At 42.5% G+C, this 5,582-nt stretch overlaps 1 pseudogene; it reads left to right on the top strand.

Annotated features, from left to right (window-relative positions):
- Positions 1–1,593: 1,593 nt before the first annotated feature.
- On the top strand, positions 1,594–1,690 carry LOC144704037 (small nucleolar RNA R71; annotated as a pseudogene).
- Positions 1,691–5,582: the final 3,892 nt, after the last annotated feature.

Genomic DNA, 5,582 nt, shown 5'->3' with positions numbered 1-5,582 from the left:
ATCACAAGCCACTTTGTGGAGCCTGAGCCGATGTGAAGAACCCACATTTCTGCTTCCATCTTTGAAAAGCTGCATTTGTGTCTTGTTACGTGTCGTGTCCATTTGTGGTTTTATGATAGCCCCATTCTTCGTATATTGGCCCCATCATAGCATCATTTTACTCTTTTTATCATCATCCTTTGACTAATGGAGGTCCCCCCTGAATCGCAGGTAGTCTCCACTCCCCCTCCATTATCTTGTATTATAATTACATCTTTTAGTTCTGGTTTTTTACTGCACTACAACAAGGGAGTTTAAATGTAATTATATGATTAGCCACTGAATTTGCGTTAGAAATTTTACTCTCGGTAATGGATTGGTGTCGCTCGCAATTATGTTCATGGATGCTTATGGAAGCTGAACGTTCCCCATACGGTCAGCCTTTGAGCTGAACACTCAGATCATTGGGAGCATGCTTGTGCTTTGATCCCTCGTGTTGTTGTATGTACTTTCTCAACTTTAAGGCGAACACTCGCATCTCAGATTGCTCCGCTTTAGATGTGTTTCTGGTTGTCTTTACTACGCTTACGCGGTATTTAATCTTATTGCAACACGCCTTCTCGTCCATCCCCTATTGTGTGACATGAGTCACTCAGTCCCGTCACGTTGCATTACATCATCTGAGGCCTATAGGTTGAAGGTTGAGGATTATACTGGATGCATGATCCTTCTCCTTGGCCTGACTTGCATTTCTCTAGTGGGGATCTTGGATTTCCTTGCCATTTCTTAATCTTGAAATGGCAAACAAATATGTATCCTGCTTTTCTTCTATATGACTTATACTTCTTGGATTATTTAAAGGTTGAGTTGGAAATCAACCTGAGTGGGGTTTGGATTCAACTCCCTCACCTCCACTTTCCATTGGTGTTTGTGCTTGGTGCATCATCTTTTGAGCATCTCACTTGTCCATTTATTCTACTATCATCTTCCTCTGGTGCTCCATCATTTGTAGCCATCATCTGCATCATGGAGTCTTGAGAGTTAGAATTAAAATTCTGACCTTGTTGGATTCCATGATTGGGGTAGATTCGAGCTGGAAGGAGTTGATAATGATGTTGTGTCTGTTTAGATCAAGTTTGTTGGTTGGGGCCTTGGTTGATGTAATTTTGCAGCCTGTTACATTGGGGCTTTAAGCCAAACAAATTGAGTTCTTGCTCATCATCATTCTGACCTTCACACTAAAAGTGTTCATCACTAAAGCAAATAGGACAAAAGCCATTAGGGGGTCAGGCAAGTTGGATTTCATTAAACCATTTTTTGTTAAGTTAGTGAGCTGCTCAATTCGTTTATCTTATGTCCCCCTTTACCACGGCTATCTCAACATTAACTTCCAGGCCATTGACATTCGAGACTCCTCCTTATCTTCCTCCTCACTGCCTAGCACTTCTAGATATAACATTAGGCTATAAATCATTCTCAAAAACCCTTTCAATTATACTAATAAGATCTTTTTCATAAGTATCTAAGAAACTTTCATTACATCTATCATCTACCTTAGTTCTAGATATCTCATTTATCCCCTTATAAAATATTTGAGCTACCAAGGTTGTGGTCATTCCATGGTAAGGGCACCTTCGAATAAAATCCTTAAATCTCTCCCAAGCCTCATTAAAGGTCTCCTCTCTTTGTGAGAAAAGTAGTTATGGAGAGCGCTCGTCCGGGATTGCCGCCACATCATCAAAACTATCTTCATCGTCACCGACAACCAGCTGGCTCGTGCACCACAAAACTGGCACGCCAAGGCTATGGAGAAGAAATCCGGGTTTACCAACCCAGGTGAGAAGCACGACCGCGCCATTGACTCAAATCAAATCTCTCATTGACTCATGCTCATTACGTTCGCCACTTTGTCATGTTTTTGTTTTCGTCATCCGTATCATTGTATTTTTGTATACATTTCGTTGTATCTGTCTGAATTGCTTATTTCCGCATCATTTTAATCTCCTAGTTTTTTTATTTATATTGTAAAATGGGGTCTCTTATTGGACCCTTTTTGGACTCATTGTAAAGGACCCATTATGGCCCTATATAAGGCCATGATGGGCACGGCTCATACTTGGAGCTGGATTTCATTGTGGCAGCTATTATCATTGCCAGATGTCACTCCAATAAGAAGAAGAGAAGCAAAAGAGAGGGAAAGGAAGAAACCCTGCCATACGGCACCCAAGCCTCGCCGGGCCGCCACTAGGTGATGGATATTATGTGGCCGATCAAGCCAATCACACTACCATGTTTATTTATGTTCATTGAATAAAATACTTGTGTTCATTATTTTTGTGTGTGATGTTTATAATGAAGTCCATGAATACGTGCAATGACTTAGTGAATTATGATGAGATCATAATACAGTGATCACTAGTCTTTAAACATGTATTCTAAATATTCCTATTTGATTGACAGTCGAGACAGACATTGAGTCATTGGGATAGAATAGCGCTAGCTCATCCTACTTATACAATAAGTATAGCTGATCTTGTAACTATTATTGTGGTGATACTAAGGACAGATAGTGGGTGCTCTTCCGAGAAAGAGTTCACTGAATTGATCCCTACGAATCCTTGTATGGTATTATACCTAAATGTCAATCTGGTTGATTCAAGTCACGGTTGTATAAGTGATCCACCGACTTGAGACACCAAGGACATCTCGTGAGTGGACGACTATGTTTTGATTATGACTTACGAGCCTTTAATTATGTGATTCAAATAAGTTATAGATCGGATGTTGTAAAAAGCTTACGGAGACGATGGAGTGGTCCAGATGAGATCATCCACCCTCGGTATAAGAGGAGTTTGAATTGAGGAAGACGATGCAGAGAAATCCTTGGCCAGGGTAGTAAGTATATTGGAGAAGGCATTCTCCAATGATCCCTGTTATGCGTTAGTACTAATTGAATGACGAATTAGGGTTTGACGATAAACGATACCCTAAGTAGTTTGAGAGTCTCGCGCGGATGATGGATTATACATATATGGTAACCGTTGACAATAAAGGTTCCATGAGGGAGTTTGAGACTACCAGTATCTTCTAGAACACGAGGTGTAGATTGTCACCCCACAGGATGGAAACTAAACCTATTGATTAGGTTGAATCGATCCTTATTTAATTAATCTATATGTTGATATCGTTAATTAATAAGGTTGGTCAATAAATGTTACTGGGCCACTAAAGTTATTAACTAGAACGATACATGGGCCTAGATGGTCACACGCACAAGATCATAAGGGCAGTGGTGGATATATTTTACTTTGGAGGGTTTTTGAGAAAACCCTTAAGTGAAATATAAAGAGAGAAAAGGGTCTCATTTTAAGCGCCCATGCAAGCCTAATTTGAGAGCCCCCTCCTTTCTTCATTCTCTACATCAACCAAGGAGAGAGTCCCCAAGAAGAGTTGAAGAGGAAGAGATGGAGATCGAAGCGAAGAGTGATCGTGTGGATACTTCTAGAGGATGGACGCGTGAACTTCTTTAGAAAGATCTCAAAGTGAGTATGTCAAAGGTAGAATAAGTTCCCCAAAAAGGTACACTCAATAGTTTCTTTTAAAGATCGATTGTGAATTGGTCGACATGCTTCAGAATTCATGGAATGTGTTTTCCATGGCCGAACTAAGGCATCAGACCCAACACAAGGTCCTCGGTCGCTGAAATTAGCGTGTATTGAGTCGTTAGTGCAAGTAGCGGCATCGTGCGTGCTTCCCTACCGCACAGGCGCTTTGCGGAATCTCTGTGATATCAGACTTTTGCAGATCAGAGTCATCCCCGTGCGGGTCAACGTTGCATCTCGATCACCATCGATCAGTGTTCTGAGATGCTACAAGAACACTTATGCTTGTGGCCACACAGTGTGATCCCGGCGTATGCTGACTCACATCAAAAGGCTTCGGTTATTTCACAACCCTGGTAATAGATCCACCTTCACACTTAGTCAACACCACTCGTGGCCTCACCCATTCTATGAAAACAGTGATACTAACGTCACCAGGTGCGCTGACGTCCACGGTTGTCCAATGTTGAAACATGACTACAGAGTGAAAATCAACCCCGCAGCCATCCAATATTACACGTGGTCGCTCCCAACTAGAATTCACTGTGATAATAGTGTCGACTGGCGTTCCACACTCTATTTGGTCCGGCAGAGTCATGCCATTATAGCGACGCTCAGCCCCTTGTCAGGAGATGGGTTGTGTCCCCCGCCTCTGAAATGGGTGCCACCAAGCATTGTTGCCTTTGCCAAGCTCTATCGCTGTCCCTTTTGAGTTGTGCGAGGCACATGTGCATCTAGCTACTCATACACCACTAGAGAAGACTTGAGATCAATCTTCTGGTCGCCCACGAGTACTTATGTTGGAGCATACCCCGTCCCACCAAGCTGTTGCCCTGCATCACTAGTGTTGTTGTGCATCGACACGAGTGGCGCTGGTGTTGCTCCATGCCGAATCCTGCGCATCATCACTAACACTGAGCCCGCGTACCGCTCACGGCCGCATCCATGCCATGCTTGGAGTCCTCCAACCGCACGCGCGCCACCTATCCTGTCGTGTTGTACTCCAAACCGCGAAGCTCGCTGCTCTACCTGGCCATTGTGCCACCCTTGCTACCTTTTTGGATGTGCCCACCGGACTCGGTCAATCCTTCAAGCCGTCGCATTGTTGCGTCACATCTCCCACCTGCTATCGAGTTCTACACCGTGCCAATATTGCACACCTCTTTCGCCTATCTGCCCGCACAGGTTCATGTACCGATCGATTCTCTATCAACAAATGCCACCTTCAATGAGGTATGCCATTCCCCTTTGCTCGTCATTAACATTAATTTGTATTTTTTTCCTGCACTCCACCGCGCTCTGGTTAGGTAGGTTGAGAGAATTTTATCAAGAAAACTACGAATTTGAGTGATTCTGTCACGTTTGAGCTTCTACAGAATTATTCTGTTCGACGTCGTAGTCGACAACATCTCTCCCACGAGGGTCAGGAGGTCACAATCACCATCATCGGTCGCCCAACCCAAAGTTTGGAACTCAATGAATTCCTACAAGTCCGACCTGCACGTACACTCCACCTAGGTCATTTTGCACTCACGTAGTCACATTCCCGTTAGGGGAATATCCGTCTGACGATGCCATCAATGATGTCTAGAATAAAATAGAATATTTTCTCTTAGGGAATTTATTTTTTCAAGATAGTAGAACTTATTCAATAGGCAGTTTTCAATTTCTTCCCATGATTTGAAAGTGATCCTCCACTTCCTAAATATTCCTTTGGTCTATTTTTTAGGGATAGAGAAAAAAATTTGATCACGATCATGTTTTGTCATCAAATATGACAAAACATCTTTGGAATGTAATCTATTAAAGGTATGTAAAGAATTTCAAAAACCCATGTCAATCTTGAAAGAAACACTAGGTCCTAAGGGTGAGTGGAGTTTGGGAGTTTCCTTAATCTAGTTGGTTTTCAAGATTCTATAAGTTTCATATTTTCCATAAGAAATTCAGGTCTCTCATTATCAGTCAATTTACCTTGGAAAGGATCTTTAGAGGGAGGGGTAG

Source organism: Wolffia australiana, chromosome 5 (genome assembly GCF_029677425.1).
Source record: "Wolffia australiana isolate 7733 chromosome 5, ASM2967742v1".
Classification (NCBI taxonomy): domain Eukaryota; kingdom Viridiplantae; phylum Streptophyta; class Magnoliopsida; order Alismatales; family Araceae; genus Wolffia; species Wolffia australiana.
Note: the sequence above shows the minus strand (reverse complement) of the source record. Positions and strands in the feature narration are given on the sequence as shown.